This window comes from Columba livia, chromosome 13 (genome assembly GCF_036013475.1).
Source record: "Columba livia isolate bColLiv1 breed racing homer chromosome 13, bColLiv1.pat.W.v2, whole genome shotgun sequence".
NCBI classification, from domain to species: Eukaryota; Metazoa; Chordata; class Aves; order Columbiformes; family Columbidae; genus Columba; species Columba livia.
The window spans coordinates 6186231-6204271 of NC_088614.1; the positions used below are offsets into that span (position 1 = coordinate 6186231).

Sequence of the window (18041 nt, forward strand, 5' to 3'; positions counted from 1 at the left end):
TTTCTGCGTAGTGTTGTTCTCATAAGGACGACTCATGCCTGTAAATATCATGAAACCTTGCGTGTGACTCGTCTTGTAAGAATAGCTTTGTGATGTGTGTGTGCCTGGAAAATGTTGGGCTGTAGGAGAATCCAGCATTTTTTCCATGTTGGGTAGGTGTATCTTAAAGAAGACTCAGCAATGTGACAGTAGCTGTATTTTGACAATTAAATAGAAATACAGTTCAGGATTTTAAGTAAACATGAGAATTAGAGTTGAGTAGAGATAATCTAGAAGGTAAAGCCCAGACTCACCTGTCTGTACCTTTGCAAAGCACAGGTGTGCTTATAAGCTGTTTGAAAGCTCAATAAACCAAAATGCTTTATATTATATAACACAAACTTGTACATTTTGCCATTATGCGTGGATGATCTGTAAGGGGGGTGGTAGTTCCAGGGGCTCCGTGGTGCTTTGCAGGAATTCTCAGGTCAAAGTCTCCTGTTTCGGGTTCGGTGGCCACTTGGCACAGGGTCATTGTGCTCCGTACCCTGAGCACCCCTGGCACCATGTTCGCTGGGCCTCTAAAAGGACCTGGTAACCATAGTGCAACCTGATTGCTGAGTGTCCTTTTTACCTTTCCCTGTTCCCACGTGTCCCCAGAAAGCTGTTATTGAGTCTGAGTAGCGTGCCCTGCACCAAGCTGAACGAACCCTCATCTGTGGGTTGGAGTAGCAGAGAGACACGACAACCTTGGCTGCAGATGTGATTGTGTGAGGGGCCAGGGAAGCTGTAGTGCCACCTCCTTTTCCCTATAGTGTCACTTCCTGTTCCTCATAGTGCCACGTCCTTCTCACTATCTCTGCTCCTCTGACAGTGTTGGCTATGGGGCAGTTCCAAACTGTTTTGTTACAACCCAACATTTTGGCCACCTGAGTATTCAGCCAGGGAAGTTACCTAGTAAATTAATTGTTCTATTGCAGTAAGAGCTCTGCTGGGCGCATGGGGACAAGCAGGGGCGGTGACAGGAGTCCCAGGCAGCACCATCTCTGGGGCAGAGGTCCTGAATGTCTGGTTGGTTTGTCATTGACTGATATATTCCACCTGTAAGGAGAGCTGAGCAAAGGCCTTGAGTAGTGGTCCCTGCTGGCAGGTGATGATGTTGGGGTCCTGCTGATGTCTGTCACCACTGTTTGTTTGGTGGGATTTGAATCATAGAATCATTTTGGTTGGAAGAGGCCCTCAGGATCATTCAGTCCAGCCATAACCTCACTCTAGCACTAAACCATGTCCCTAAGAACCTCATCTAAATGAAAAATGGTAGAGGTTAAAATGGTCATTGAAGAGGAGCTGTGGTGTGTGGCAGCTCATCTCTGGTGTCTGTGTCTGGTAGGGCTCTTGTTGGGTTCAGCCATCGGGAGCTGTGACATGTTCCCGTCCCTGCTCCCCCCAAGGCTGCCCGAGCGCATTATGACTTCGGTTACTTTTACCAGTGTTTTACACTTCCAGAGCAGCTTTCCTGCCTAGACGTCTTCTCGCCCATCTTTAGTGTGGGCTTGAGGCTTCAGGCAAAACATCAGTCAGCAGATTCCACCCAAGTACTGAGACAAATCAACAGTCTGTGTGAATCTGGGGTGAAGGAGAGGGGGTGCAGGTGTTTGATGGGAGCACCTGGTGAGGCTCTGCTTTCCACTGCACACACAGGTGACACTGTGCACATGGCTGACCACAAACCATTCAGGATTTCTTGCAGAAAGGCTGAAAAATGTGTATTGCTCAGGCTGCTTTGGGATCTCCTCTGGATGAGCGTTGTTTTGACAGCGGTTGTGCCTGTGGTCATAGCGAGGGGAGCAGTGTGCCCCGCTCAGAGCCGAGGGACCAGTGCTGGGACACTGCTGTGAGTGATGCTACCGAGACGGGGATGTGTGAAAAACAAACCCGGTGCTTGTCAAACACCCGGCGTCCCTCTCCGAGCTTGGAGATGCTTTGATGCTGATGGGACTCTGCAGCGTTTATGGTATCGAGTGAATACGGGGAGCGGGTGGGTGGTGATGAGATGGCTCTGAGCTGGTTCCAATGCCCTGATGTCTTGGGCGTCATCTCTTTGCACGGGGTAAAACAGCTCTGCATCCTGCCTGAGTGTGCAATAGCACTGACGGAGGCTGCAGGCCAGGCCAGGCTCAGCTGTGTGTCAGAGGCCATAGTCTCAGTGCCAAAAAGGGGAGAAAACTTTAACACCTCCCCAAAAGAGGTGAGAATGGTCATTTTCTACCTGTTAGTTTTTGGCTCAGTTTGTAGCACAGTGGAGGGTGTGGAACCGCTGCTGCTGGTGACCACGGTGGCTCGAGTTTTACGTGGTTTCTCAAGTGACTGTGTTCACAGGCTGGTGATCACAAACCCCAGCACGCCCTGTGAGCTCACCAGAGCTGCTGGTGCTGCCGCGGGGCTGTAACCGGGAACCCACACCACAAACTGCAGCTCCTCGGCCCTGCCATGGCAGGCAGGCGGCCTCTCCGAGTCAAAGGACATTTGGGGCTGATTATATCACTATTCTGTTAGTAATATATTTGGTACCTTTTAGAATTGGGATTATTGTGCTGAATGCAGTGCCTGATTTTGAAACTTGGAGGCTGGGGATGTGGATCTGCTTTCAGCGGGGCCGCAGAAGCTCGGGGGTGTGTGTGGCTGGAGGAGGGGAAGGAGGAACAAGCAAGGGCTCAGCTCACTGCTCGTTTACTCTTCTCAGCAATTTTCTGGGCACCCGGACAGAGGAGGGTCTGTAAGGACTGGCTGCTGAGGGAGAACTTCTCAAACATGGAGATGCTCAAGGGAGAAACCGCATGTCTGTGTGCTCAGGGGTGGTTGGGGTTTGGGGTGTGGGCTGCGAAGACACTTTGGACCTGGGTGTCGAGATGTTTGTGCGGGTGAGCACGTCTCCTGCCCCGGACCTGGCCCCGGAGCTCAGACCCGGCTGGTGCTGTGGGGGTTTGCTGGGCGGCACCGGAGGGGAGAGGATGCAGCAAATACAATATGGGGAAAGATGAAAAAATGAGTGGGTGGCAAGGAGAAGGAAGAGGAGGAGACAACCCAGACGATGAAGGAAAACAGGATCTTCTGTAAGAGATGGGAATATTGGAAGGAAGCCAGAAAGGAAGCCTGAGAAAATGGAGAGAGCACTAGGAAGCCGGCGTTGCTCTGATAATTTCAGCAGGTATTCCTGGCATGCGGTGTGAAGAAACTGTGAAGCGTCTGAAATCCCGGTGAAAACTGGTGACGTGCAGCAAATAATCTGAATATGTTTGAGTTAAACTTTCACTGTCTTGACATTTTTTCCAGCGGGGTTTGGTGTGTGCTGTTTGCCGGTGCGGGGACCTGCCCTTGGGGTGCGGGGACCTGCCCTTGGGGTGCGGGGACCTGCCCTTGGGGTGCGGGGACCTGCCCTTGGGGTGCGGGGACCTGCCCTTGGGGTGCGGGTGGGTGTTGTCGTGGCTGGGAGGAAGGTCAGCTAGGCGGGCTTCTCTGTTCTGAGCAATCTAATCGATTTTTCTGTGGATTCTGCTGGGGATCCCTCCCTGCCAAAAATAAAATCACTTCTGGAGTTGGTGCTTGTCTATGTGGGCAGAGCAGCCCTGGGCTCTGCGGACAGTGCCCAGATCCAGGTGGTGCTGGGCTCCCACCCTGGCCCCAGAGCTGCCGGGTCTCCGGCGCGGCTCAGCGCGGTGAGATGGGCTCAGGGAGGAGAAGCAGCTCCTGCTCCAGCACTGCAACCCATTGGTTGGTAAAAATAACTCTGCTGCTGCCGTCAGCGCCAGGCTCGCATCTGGCTTCCCCGAGTGAGCCGCTCCAGTACCGGCTGCCGGGGGACACGTGGTGGGTTACGGCTGCGGCACCGTCCTCTCCTCTGCTGCCTCTGCACGGCATGGTCGTGGCAGCCCTGTCGTGACAGCCCTGCCAGCTTCAGCCTGTGCATTTAGGAAATGCCTTTGTGTTGGTGGCTTCCTGCAAACCACGGTTTGATAACAGAACCGCTGCTGCTTGGTAGCCCCATCTTAATAAAATGGGAAACAATCCCTGAGTTAAAGTAAAGCCGTCTCTGGGAAGGCCGTACCCTGCAGCCGGAGGTTTCGCTCAGGGGTTTTTGGGTGTTTAGGGAGAAGGTGAACAGCTGAACAAGTGTGCAAACCGTGTCTTGCTCCCTGATTGCGCAGTTTGGGCTGAGTAGGTGTTTAAAAACAGTTTTTATGAACACGGCCATTTCCAGCGTCGTGATTTCTTTTTTTAGTCTTGCTTTTTTTCAGCGTTTAAGCTACTGAAAACAGGGGCATACCTAATGGAGGAAGGAATGCTCTGTAGACAGAGAAAGAAAATTAAGCAGCCTTGCAAATTTATTGGAATGCCTGCATCTGCTCACCTGGATGACTGAGAGTGGACAATGAACGTTCTACATTCTTTAAAAAAATCTATTACTGGGCTCCAAAGAGTGTTGCAAACCTGTTAAATAGGCCAGCTCAGCGGGTGCCCTGCGGACCGAGCTCCATTCCTGAGCAGGGCTGCTGCCCCAAACCCGGACTAACTGCCTCTGCCACCAACCGGGGTCCTGCCGCTGGCTCACATGTGCCGGGAAGAAGAATTGACACACAAAACTGCTGCGGATGTTTTGTGCTGTCAGTCTGTGCTGAGCGCTGGCTCACCCACCGGAGCTGCTGAGCCCAGGCTGCCTGTGCCACACCAGATGTCTCTTCCATTTGCGGCCCGTAATTCCTAATCCTTCTTATGAGAAACGTCTCAAATGGAGCTGCAGGACCTGGTGAGCTGCTCCTCGCTCTGTCCCGGTGCCTCCTGAGCGCAGTGCTGCCGAAGACATCCATCATCCCAGCCCCACAGCAGATCCAGCCCTATGGGGCCCTTGGTCAACACCTTGGTTTGCATCGGTGTGCAGTTGAAGTTGATGAAATTTTTAGTTTTAGAAGTTCTGAACTGGCTTAGTAGATATGTGGGATTTTGCAACTGAAGTAGTAGTGGCATTGCTTCTATGTTGAAAGCATTTGGGAAAGGCAGAGGATGATACAAACCTACCCTGTTTCCAAAATTAAGCCCAGAGAGGTGTTGGATGCCCTATCCCTGGAGACATCCCAGGCCAGGCTGGACGGGGCTCTGAGCAACCTGAGCTGGTGAAGATGTCCCTGCTCATGGCAGGGGGGGCACTGCATGATCTATGAAGGTCCCTTCAACCCAAACCATCCTGTGATTCTGTACGGGTTTGTATGTGTGTTAGAAGGAGGGAAACAGAACCATCCCACAGCCACGTGCGGCTCCATGGGTTTGGGGCCGGCACAGGCGTTCGGGGCCACCAGCAGCCCTGGAAACCTGGCAGCAAAGAGCACTGCTGCAATCTGGGAATTCCCCTTGCTGCTGTTTCAAGTATGAGATACACAGAAGCATTTTTGTTGTAGTAACTAGAAAAATATTTTCAAGTTATCAGCCGTTTTGTTTTCAAATTACTCAGATTGAAGTGTGTAACTTTTTTTTTTGGGAATTCAAAACAAGTAGGATCATACCTTGTATAATTACTGCTCCGTGGAAATTTAGTGTTCTTCACATACATGCACAGTGCATGTCCCTGTGCTTTGATTTGGGAATGCTAGCCTGTTGTTTCGCTTGTTTCTAATGCAAGTGCCATTGTTATATTTTTGTCAGAAAAACTGTTTAAAGTGTTGACTGAGCAGGGGACAAATGAGATCGTCTGGTGAATGTGCAACTTGGGAGTTTTCAGAGGTGCAGACGGGCTGAAGGAGGAGTATGAGTATGGGGCCACTCTGCACCTCCTCTTTAAGAATTTAGACCAAATACTGGAGTTAGGGGAGCAAAGTCCAAATTGGTCATTAGTCTGATGTCATCTGGGCCTTCAGCTCTGAACTCCTGGGGACAAGGGCAGGGGATGAAAAGCAGCCGCCTGACGATTATGTGTTACAGGTTTTTAAGGCTGCTTTTTCTTAACTGAGGAAACTTGGCAAATACCTGATCTACAGAGTCATTTCTTGCTGGGCTCTGAGATTTTTTTAAGCACTTAAATGATGTGATTTTTGCTTTAATTTCTCCCTTCCCCTTAAATAAGTGAGGCCTAAGCAGCCAAGCCCAGGCCAGGCAGTTCTGGCTTCTGCCCTGGGAGCCTCCAGACGCTGTCATTGCCCCCTGCCCATGTTCTTTACAGTGGGCTGGCTCCAGCTGCAGTGTTTGCAGGTCGATTTTATTTTCAAAGCAGATTTTATTCCTTAAAAATAAAAGTTCTCTGCTTAAAATCGTGCTCTGTTGTTGGTTTAGTATTGCCTTAATTTAGGGTGTAGTGATGGCAAGGAAATAAACTCGTGTGGTTGAGGGCTGTGATGTACAGAGTTAATCTCTCTTCCCTCTGAGGAAGCTCTGTGCATCATGTAAAGCATTAGCTTTCATTTCAGTCATTGATTAACAGCTCCCAAACCTACTCTATAGCTTGCAAATCTTGAATTTTGAATAACAGAGATTATAGCGTGTAGTCAGAGTGGCATAATTTAGCCTCAACTATTTTATGCTTTCTTTGTTTGGTCAGTCAGCTTGAAAATTTACCTGTCTGTGATGAAAAAAAAAATAATTGTACGTTTTGCCTGAGCTGAGGTTTAATTTATTTTAATTCCCTGTTAAGCATGCAGGAGTCTGTTCTGTCCCCAGGAGCTGGCAGGGAGCAGCTCCCGGCTCTCTTGGCGCCTCTTTGTAGTCACTGGGTTCCTGGGGCTCTTGGGGGCCCTGAGGTGCTGCCCCTCTCCTGGAGATTGCTCTGGTTATGATGGTTGTGACTTTTTTTGATGTGAAGACCTTACAGGCTTCTCTTGGCCTTTTCCTTTCTGCTGGTTTAACGTGTTCTCCTGCCCAGGTAGAATCACAGATGGTTTGTGTTGAAGGGATGCTCCCAGCTCCCCCAGTGCCACCCCGGCCATGAGCAGGGACATCTTCACCAGCTCAGGTTGCTCAGAGCCCCGTCCAGCCTGGTCTGGGGTGTCTTCAGGGATGGTTCATCCACCACCTCTCTGGGCAGTCGGTCATTAAACATCCCGGCTGACGGAGGCGGCTACTGACTAAAGCAGCTCGTGAATCAGCGACGGATTTGGGGTGTTTTGCGTCTCCCATCTGCAGCCCAGGTGGGCACTTCATCCCAGGCCAGTGCTGGTCTCTGCCGTGCTGAGGGGCAGAGCTGGGGCTCGGGGGGCTCTGGCACCTGCTCTGCCCCCATCCAGCTGCGTGTAATCCCAGGGGCAATGCTGCACTGAGCAGCACAGAGAACTCAAATCTTATCTCTACATGGGATTTTGCTTTCTATCTCCCTTCCTGCCTCTTAATTGATAGAGAGTATTACCCAGCGCAGGGATGGGCTCTGGGAGATGCTGCCACCGGGGAGTCTCAGAGCAGAGCTCTGGCTTTGGGGCTGCCTGTCCTGCCCAGATGGTTGCACTTTGTCGCTTGCTGTAGGCTTCCCAGCTTGAGGAGTTTCAACATTTAAATGGAAAGCTCCTGTGTGAATTGAAATAGCGCCTTGGAGTCCCTGGGACTGGGTGGGAAGGCGGCTCTTTGGACCACGTTCCTGTTGAGGCTCGAAGGAAAGGGGCTTGTGCAGGATCCACGGCCCCGCGTGCTGGCTCCGGGCTCTCGGGAGCTGCTGAGCTGTGACCCGTCCTTGCAGCGGCACAAGCTTCACTGCTGGATTCCAGAGTAATTTCTCCTGGAAACTGGACTGTTGGGAGGTGCAGCTGTCTGGTTGTTTTTTTCTTTCTTTTAAATTGACTATACTCTTGCATTCCTCATCCTGTTTTTATTCATTTAACGTGCCACCAGCTTTTTATAATTGCTTCCAACTGAAAATAAACAGCAAGAGCTTTAGTGGAGGTAAAAATACTATTTTATTTCAGTAGGAGATTGGGGAATCTATCGGTAAACAACACAATTCAGCTTCAAAGCCCTTTTCAGCTAAAGTGCATTGTTCATCCTTTGAGCCCTTCTGCCTCGCACCCTAATAAAAGTGGAAATCAGGCGTGGGGGGTGGGGAGCAGCAGCAAACACAAGCTGAGAACTGGAGATCAAAAGGACAAACAGAAGCAGAAGGCAGCGAAAGGGAGGCACAAAGAGTCACAGCTGAGCGTGCGAAGGCTCCAAGTGATGGAGGAGCGAAAACAGCTATTAGAAAAGGCGAAGGAACAATGGGGTGAACATAGCACGTTTTTAGCTTTCATTTCGGTTTAACAAAGCCGCCTTCCACCAGCGTCACTGCACGGAAGCCGTGGCCTTAATTCATCTTGAGAGTCACTGGCTGCAAACACGCTTCGCGCCCTGGCCGAGTAGCGAATCTCTGAGGGATGGATCCGTCCAAGGGCTGTGGCGATGGTTATTTTCTCTTAGTTTATACCGTGGCAACGTGTTTCCCAGTTTGATTTGTTTCTAGTTGGTGAGAGCTGGAGTCAAGAGGACTGTGGGAAAGAGGAGCTGCTGCCGCCAGCGGCTCTTTTCGCTTAAATTGCCTCTTTCAAAGCTCGAACCTGCTCCATGAGCACAGCAACAGCTTCTCCAGCCGATTGAACCTGCTCTCAAAACCTGGCAGCCTGCGTGCAAACCCGGCTTTGTTCGTAAAGCCTCGAGGCTTTCAGTACAAGTATTTATTGTAACAAATAATTTATACTGGATTAAGAATGAGGAATATTATTTCTGTAGCACCAGCAGCAGGTGTTGCTCAGGCCAGCACTGGCCAAGGAGGCCGGCCCATGGAGTGGCCCCCGGCATCGCGGTGGCACAGGCTCGGTCTTGCCTTCCCTGGCTTAGCGCTGGAAGCTGCTCTGCCTGTCTGCCTCGGAGCTGCATGTTTGTGGGGGCTCATCTGTGGCAGCCCCTCTTCCCGGGGTGCAGGGAGAGGAAAGAGGGGTGTTTATCTGGCAGCTGCCACCAAGCCAGGCTTTGCAAGGTTTGTGAGGGCTGTGTGGCCAGGGAGGTGGCTGTCAGGCATTCTCAGCTGGGCCAGGCCTTCGCTTTGGCCGTAGGAGTTTCTAGACCTCGGTTTGATTGTGAAAAATAATAGCTGGGCAGGTCAGTGCAGTCGTATCCTGCTCGTCCCGCACAGCCCGTGTTTGCTTTCCTTTGTCTGGGGCTTGTCCTGCTCTGACTTGCCCCATCAGCCTGGCTGGATGCAGCTTTGCAGAGCAAAGGCTTCTCTGGGAGCTGCTCTCTACCTGGGCGCTTAATTAAAAGGAAGAAAGATGTGTTCCAAAAATTCTTGGCTTTCTCATCTGACACGGAGTGTGCTGCGAGGCTTGCTGAGCTGGGCTTTGGGAGAGGAAGGAACACAGCGTTGGGCTGACGTAGCATCTGAATAGCCGTGTGGGGCCCAGGGAGCGAGAGTTCAGGAGGGGGCAGGGAGAGTGAAATGGATGCTGAAATCCTGAATCTGCTGCTTAAATTTCCTGCGTCCCTGGAGAGGGAGGGAGCGGAGTTCAGCGGTGCGTGTTTGGCTCGGCTCCCTCTCACCTGCTGTCTCCTCCTGAGCCGGGCGCTTGGGGCAGAGGTAAAGGATGGGCATTTTTTTTTTATGTTGCGAGAAAGCACTTTTCCCTTCAGCAGCATTTTCTTGTTTGTGGTTGGATTGCATTAAAAAAAATAATCCAGCATTATTGAAGGACGAGTGGGCGAATAGCTGCATCAACTACCATGGTAACTTTTAAAGGGCTTCACCCGCAACTGTCAGAGCTAGATTTTTAGTGTTGTAGTGACTTCTAATGTGGAACAGCTTCTAGGCCATTTAATTAATTATTTTGCCTCCTCGTTTAAAAATAACACCAAAATCCCCTCTTTCCTGGGCTGCCTTCCTGTTGATCATGTTCTTGTGGCTCAGTCTCCCGGTCACCGTGCAAACCTGCTCTGCTCCGCTGTCCTGTTGCTGCTGCGTCCTGTGCCAGCAGGAGGAAACACAGAATGAGGGTGTTTGGTGCTCAGACATCGCTGGTGGGGTGGCTGATGTCACATCTCCGGGGGTGATGTGATGCCCATAGAGCTTTGTGTCTGGTCATTTCGGAGGGTTTTGTGGCATCGGGTTTGAGGGAGACTTGGCTGTAATTGCACTTGTAGCCTCTGCGTGAGGCAGACCTGCTTTCTGGTTGTGTCCCTGGCAGCTTCCTCTGCAGCACCACCCATCTTAGCTTTGCTCAGCATCCCAGCAGAGTTTAAAATGGTTTCATTCTGAATAATTGATCTCCCGGAGAGAGAGCTGGTGAAGGGAAGCGCGGGGAGCGCTGCAGTAGGAGCCGCAGCGTGGGCTGGGGACGGGACCCCCGGGGCAGCCCCGTGGCCCCGCAGACCTTTGTTTCTCTGGCTTTTTCTGCCGAACAAAAGCTCTGGTCCGGGGGAGAGGCTCTGGTGGGGTCACCCCGACCCACTGCCCCGCTCCGGCGCCTCTTTGTCCCCCTTTCCAGTGTGTCCTCCCTGCCTGCGCGGGCAGCGGGTGCCACGGCGCAGGCAGATGGCCGAGCGATGGCGTGGCCGGTTTGCCGGGGTGTGACGCTTCTTAATTAATAGTTCCAAGCTTTAGTAACGAGTTTCAAGATGGAGGCAGCTCTGCCGGCCTCCCTGTGGCACAGTGTGGGTATGCGCTGCCCTACTTCTCTGCATCAGACAGCCCTTTCTGAAGCCCTACAAAGAGGTCTGAATGCATTAGTTTACATGGAATTAATCTCCAGATTCCAAACATGCTTTCAAGCTGGTTTGGCCTTATTTTCCTGCAAAAGGAGGCCAGCTTCGCGTTGTAGGCAGCGACTGTTGTAAGCGAGAGTTGAGCTGGAGCGGTGAGAGACTCGCACAGGCACTATATTCAGCCCATTAAAAGGAATTTTTGGCTCATGGACAAAACAAATTGAAAAATCTCATTCTTTGTGTACCACATCAGCGGCGACGGAAAAAAAGAGCAAGGTTGTGGGGTGATCCTCTTGGTGACAGCCGCGCCTTTTGTAAGGGGCTTGAGGTCCGAGTTTCGATAGGGGAATAATAAAGATTTAAAACATGCCACAAAGCATTGTATAGAAAATCTGGGGTGAGGGGAGCACTGGAAAAATGTCGTAATAGGAGGTGAGGAGCTGGGAGCAGTGACTGAGGTGCGCTGCTGGGCCCGAAATTCCCGGTGCTCCTCGGTCTGTGCCAGAGAGACGGGCCTGGGAGGCGGCAGGAGCTTGGGCTCCTGGGGTTTTTTGGGGTAACCTGTCAGCCCTCAGCAAGTAACAGCGGTGTGGGGGTGGGGAGCGTTGTATTCAGAAGTGGGTGAAATGGAAACGAGCCAAAATTCTGCAAATTTATAAGGAGCAGCAAACACTGATTTCTTTGAGAAGAGGTTGGTGGGTTTGCTTTCAAGCACAGCCCTGGTGCGAGGAAATGGAAACTCTGCTCCACTGTGCAGGGTTTTTCATAATTTAACCAGGCAAAGACACACAAAGATGCTTATTTTGGGAGATGGTGGAATGTTTCTGTGATTTCAGCAAATTTTGGTTCGCATAGAGCATCTGTAAGAGGAGCACACCCACAGTTTCATGTAGTATGTTCTATTTGTTGGAAAAAAAATGCTTTCCCTTGAATTTGGAAGTGGTTTAACCCAGAGGAATCTTGGCTGCGTTTATTTTTCCTCCCTGTTTAGTATCCTAGAGCTGCCAGGTCTTGAGTGCTCATCTCACAGACCAACGTAAGTCGTTTCTGTCCGAATGATACCCGCCCTGGTTGCAGACGCTGTGGACGCCAGCGCCGATTGCGATGAGCGGAGCTGAGCTCTCAGCTGCAGGAAAATCATTAGAAAAGGAATTGAGATTGTTCTCAAAAGGAAAGGGTTGAAATGATGGCAGGAATACCCCTGCGGGGTCTTCGCGGTGCACCTGGTAGCCTGCTGTAAAGCTAATAACTCACATTAGGAAGACTTCGTTTTGGACCGGCAGGTTTTTTCCCCTTGTTGACGTTGAACATGTAGAAGCACGTAGTGTTTGAAACCCGATATGCAAAACACTGTATTAGTAACCGACTACATAACATTCCTGCGCTGCAGCTCGGCTGCCTCCAGCGTTGTGCTGATTTTATAAGCTCATTTGAGCTGGCGAGCGGGGGACGTGGAAGGTGAGAGCGGTGAGCTGGAGTCACGGGCACGGCCGCTCGCCTTTAACCATTGACACGGCGACTGCTGAGCCGCGGCCTGTTTGCTCTGGCCAAAGGGAGGAGATCCCGACCTCACCTGATGTCTGTGCAGCCCCGAGAGCGTGTGGGTGCCCTGGTACGGCCGCTCCGCTCCGAGGCAGGAGGGTTTGGTCATGCGAGGTTGTACCGGGAGGTATCAGCTGGTGAGCGTTTGGCCCCTTGCCTGTGCAGAAAGCAGATTTATCTTCAGCAGATAAGCAATAGCAAGAAAACATGATGGTGTGCTTTACTGCATGCTGGTTTTACTCTAAACAAGTTCTTTTGCAAAAATGTCTGTTTTCAGACAACCGGCAAGGAAACTCAGAAGCCAGGTAGCGTGACAGTGTTTGGCTAGCGAGCAGGTTCTTACTTGGCCATCTTGGCATGAAAAAGAGATGCTGCAACAAAGCGCTCTGCCGCTTTAAAATGTATTAAAAAAAAAGTTGAGATCAACAGCGATGCTGGACTAGAGCGCAGCCTGCTTGCTACAAATATATGAAGAAAAAGCCACCAAAATAGAAAATGTCATCATTGCTCGTTGCTGAGAGCGATGGCGGAGCAGGAAGTTTCCCTCCTCCTCCCTGGGCTCTGCCGCAGCCCCGATCAAAAGGATGGAAAGCTTGTTTACAAGACGTATGCAAAATACATTTGGGAAGAAATATAAGGGCTTTACAGACTGGGAAGCGCTAAGAACATTTGACATCACGTTAATATAGGTTGCAGTCTGAGGCTATGGAGTGTGTGACCCCAAGTCATCGTACCATTGAGGAGCAGACCAAGAAGGCGCGTTTCTCTGTGGGGTTGCGTCTGCTAAGCTGCTCGAAATACCCGCTGAGAAGCTTCCTTTGTGAATGCAAGCTCGCTGTTATCACGAAATCTGAACAGTAGGCCAAGAAAAGCGTTGGATCTGCAGCACCAGGACCAGTGGTGCTGCCGTCCGTGGGGTGGGTTGTGGGGCCGAGCACTTTGAGCAGCCATCACGGTGCTCCCAGGTGGGACGGAAAGTGTTTGGAAGGTGGACAGTTGTTTTGAAGCTGCTTCAGAGTCTGTAGTGAATTGATAAAGGTCTTGCTAGACTGATGGTGGATCCACGATAGACTCACTGATGTTTATGCATGTAGAAACAGCCTTCAGCCTCGCTCACCTTCCTCTGCCTCTGGGAGAGAGGCGCTCTCCTGCCTCACAGGGAGTCTTAAGGCTTAATCCATTGTTTGTAAAGCTCTTTAAGATCTTTGTTTGGGAGCACTAGAATCTGGAGGATTAAAACCAATTTATTTTTGTGTATCTTGTATAATGTGCATCTCAAAGACTTTCCGAAGAAAGGGGAATTGTGAGCCGGAGGGAGATGGCAGGTCCGTAAGGTAAACACCAGGGAGGAAGCGGCTTGCAAGAACAAAGAGGGTAAAAGCAAAAGGCCGGTTCCCCGTTGTGGAGACTTGGCTGTAGGGAGGAAAGGGCTGGGTGAGGAGGAACTGTCTTCCTCTTAATCCCGCTTGAAGACCCATCTGGGCAGTGCTGCAGGGAAGGGCAGCGTGCGGGTTTTCCCTCTGCTCTGTCTGTGCCTTTCGATTGTCCATACTGGGAAGCAGAAATCTCCCCTTTTCTCGCCCGGGCTGATTTCCCAGCTCTAAACCACCGAATAAGCTCACAAGAATTAACGTCAGTGATCTGGACAAGGGTGATTTTTTAAAACCGAGTCTAGAACAGTCAGTGAATGGCCCCGCTCCCCTCTGACCGTGCTGTCTGCAGACGTGTGGCATTTGCCCTGGTCTCTGCTCCAACATCTGTGGCCTGCCCTGGACCCACTGGGGACATCAGTGAAGGTCCATCCTCCAGGGGGACCCTGGGTGGACCGAGACCTTCGCTGTTGGGCTCCTCACACCTCCCACAAAACTGTCACTGGCTGGGTGTCCCTGTGGGGACATCCCTCCTGCTGCTGTGGACCTCCTGGTGCTGCTGTCCTACAGGCAGATGTGGGTGCTCCTGCCCTTGGACAGGGCTGTGCCACTGTCCCTGTGTCCCTGGTGCAGCACTGGTACCATTGTCCACAGCTTCTCTTCATCCCCAGAGCCTCATGTGCCAGGTCTGAAGCCCTGGAGAAGCGGTGACCCGGAGCTCTGGACATGGTGCCTTGGCTCCTGTGGGGAAGCAGAAACTAGTGATGAGATTCTCTGCCTGGGTGCAGGCCTGAGCGCTTTGTGTAGGTGCGTTGCCATCAGGTGATTCTCAGCATTTTAAACACGATGTTTTCCCATGTGAACTTGTTTGGGGTCACAGAACATGTTTCTGTTATTCTCTGTTGTAGCTGAACATAAGACAGGGATGAACTAAAGGCTGTGCTGGTTGGGATTTCTGGTTTGGGTTCCCACCAAAAGATGTCCTAAATACCTGTGGTACAAGCAAGCATCAGGGCTTCCAAATGATGTCCAAGCACACTGGAGACCCTCAGTATTTTGTTATCTGAGCCCTGTGATTTGACAGAAATGGAGAGCTCAGCAAAGCGACCACCTGCTGGTATTTGCTGGTGTTTGCATGCCGGCCAGGCTGGTGTGGGGCTGGGCTGGCCAAGGCTGCCGTTGGCGAGTGGGTGTAGGTGTGGGCAGAGAAGTTCTTGGCATGTGAGTGTGCTGGAACCGGCGAGGCCGAGTGACGGTGCCGAGGGCTTCTCACCTGGAAACCACAATCGGAGAGTTGGGACGGGACACAAGGGACCCTCTGCATCCCTCAGCCGCTGCTGCTTTCCTTGGCCTGGCACCCTAAGGTCGGGTTTATCCTAAAACTAGGAATATTTCTGGTTCCTCAGCACCCCTGGGTTGGAGCACTTGCTGTGTTATGGGAGCCACTGACAATTATTTGGGTAGTAGGTGGGACCAGCTCACAGACTGGCTTTGCAGTGCCATAGCTAATGAGATTAACGTCGTATTCACTTAAAAAACAAAAGGAGCTGGTTGGTTGAATGGGGCTCAGAAGACTCATTTCATGTGTTAGGGTTGGAAACACAAGCTGTTTAGCTCAGCGAGGAGAAGGTTGAGAGGATGTGATGGGTGGGAAGCACGTCCGTCCCTGGGGGCAGAGCCTGAGCAGGGTCCGGGGGTACATCCACCTCCGGAACATCTGCTGCCCCCGGGCTGCGTGCCCACCTTGCCTGACACCCGTCCTGCTTGCTTGCTTCTGGGATGTTATTTAAAAATAGAGAAATCCCTGCCCATTGGATGTTGAAGCTAAAGAAAATAATCTGAAAAATAAAGCACCAGATTTGTTAGGAAGGTTGCTGGTCTGAGAACAGCTTATCTTGTGGCTGTAGCAGACCTCACACCCCTTAAACGTGAGGGTGTTAGGCTTGCCTTTGAGTACTGTCTTGGTTTTAAAATATCTGCTGTGGTTGTCCATGTCTGTAGGAAATGCAAGGAGAATTAACTCAGGGAAGCTCCTGTTTGCTGATACAACTGCAGCAAGTCCAAGGATTTCATTAATTTGAACTATTTGCTTATTTTTACTGTTCTTTCTTCACTTCTTCATGTCTGTAACTCTCTTGCCTGCTCCGCTAATTATTTCTGAAAAACCAGTTGCTTCACAAGGGCACTCCAACGTACCCATTAGCAATGCAGCCGTGCTAAATTCCTGTAGTTCTGGGACACCTTTGCTTTACCCCCGGTGATCTGAAAATCTCATTGGTGCTGGTTTCCCCGCTTCCTCCTGCTTCTGTGCAACCTCAGTTCAAAGTTATTTGATGGGGACTTGAAATGCCGTTTGAGCTCTAGAAGTATCATTTCCCTCAGAATATATTTTTTTTCCTTTTGTTCCGCTTGATCTTGCGACTATTAAGTAGTTTTGAATAAAGATTATTTTTAGTCTTTTGCACCCTCTGCAACAAAGCACGGTAGCTTTGAACAGGCACCAAAATTTTCTCTAGCGCAGTAGAGAAATTATTGCAAACTTGATGTAAACTTTCTCTTCCCGGTGACCTCGTTCAGTGTATGCAGAGCTAGCGTGCGATCCCCGGCCCCAAACCATCACATCAAATCGTCGTAATGTTAAGAAACCCAACGCACATAGAGCAGAGGGGCATGAGAACAGGTTTCCTTAGACCCCTGTGGGGTGGGAGTTGAGCATTTCAGGAGAATTTTTCATTCCTGGGGGTTAATCCATGGCACATGAAAAGCCGTGCCGGATCTGCTGTCGGAGATTTCGTGAAACTCCGCAGCTGCTGGCAGATCTTCGGGTTCTTACTTGGGTCAGATGTAACCTCAGCCGATGTAAAGCTGTGATGCAAAGCATGTGTTGCAGTGGGAAGAGTCGCTGGGGTTGCTGCAGCGATGGCTGGAGTTGAAATGAGCCCCTCGTGCTGTGGACAAGGGCTCTGCCCGTGGCGGCGTGAGGTGCTTGTGCCTGGGGAGGTGGCGTTGGCACGAGGGCTTGCACAAGGGAGCGGGGTGGGGAGCTGTGCTGGACGAAAAGGAGAAGCTGGAGATACCAGTTGCATTCAGAAATCTGCTACTGGTTTTTCGTGAGTGAGCAATAGCCTGCTATTCCTGGTGCCTGAGCCCCCTTCTCTGCTGCATCGGACCAACGTGCTGGAGATATCACTCATGGTGACATCCCAGTCACACGTTTATTGTCCTCTCCTCCTTTACTTCATTACGTCTTGATCTCTGTAACCTCTTTAACATGTGTAAATGCTGAAATGAGATTATCTTTAAAGAGCCCTTTATTAAAAATGTAGTGACCTTCCTAATCAGAAGAAATGTTCCTGTAGCTGCTTTCTCCTTTCCTGCGCTTCGACAAGTAGTGAGAGCAGCATGGTGAATCATCTCACCGGGGTGACAGTTTGGGCTGAAAACCGGGTGGATTTATCCAGGTGCGTCATCGCTGTGATAGACCCCAGCACCCACGCCCCTGCCCACGCTGCTCCCATGGGAGTCCCGGGGACACCTTCCTCAGGCTGAGGTTGCAGTTCAGAGCAGCTCCAAACCTCACTAACCTTCAGCCTGATGGTGAGCGCGGTGCTGAGCTCCTGCTCTGCTCTGCTGACTCGTGGCCAAACTTTTTGGGCAAGCATTTGTGGCGGCTGCTGGGGGATTTGTGCGTGGTGGGCATGGCTGGTGGCTCTCTGGTGGATCAGAAGACCCTGATTAATATCCTCACTGCTTCCCAGCCCAAACTGGCCCCAGGTCTGAGCTGACATGGGACCTGCACCCGCTCTGGTGTCAGCAGCCCCAGCTCAGAGCGGCCGCCCGGCCGTCCCTGCCACAGGACACTGCCGGGCGCCTTGCAGAGGGATGAGCACCTGTAAAAGGGCATGTGAGGGACTAAATTACAAATGATTTGAGGCGTCCTTTCAGTGCCTGCTTTTACTGAGAGCTTTACAGCTATTTGAATCCAGTAGCAGGAAAGGCGGTTTCCCGAGCGAGGCAGCCAAACGCTGGTGGCACCCGCAGAGCAGATGGGTGTCGTGTCCCTGCCCAGCCCGGCAGCAGAGCCTTTCCCTGAGCTGTGTGTACTTGTGCCTGGGATCCTGGTTTCCTTCGGGGATTGCTGGAAACTCCCCACATCTGTGTGCTGTTTATTGCTTTGGAGCTGATGGCTGGAGGAGCAGGGTGGTCTTGCTGCTTTACCATTGGTAATTATTGCCGGAGCTGACGAGCCTTTCCTGTACGGTTCTGGTGGAGCCCTTGGCGTGCAAGGATGATCAGAGAGGAGGTTTTTTTTTCCCCTTGTAAAATATATTCCAGCTCCAGTTTGTAATGTGGTGAGAGGGGGAGCGAGAGAAGGGAACAACAGCATTAGCGGATGTAGAAGTAGCTGGAATGAGAAGCTTTTGTGCCATTAATAACAGCCCTGGCTGGCAGCCA

General features: G+C 51.3%; 1 protein-coding gene across 5 annotated transcripts in view; it reads left to right on the forward strand.

The window, feature by feature from the left end:
- Positions 1 to 18041, forward strand: part of ANKRD11 (ankyrin repeat domain containing 11) — a 136871-nt gene that overhangs the window by 49540 nt on the left and 69290 nt on the right. The window lies entirely within an intron of this gene.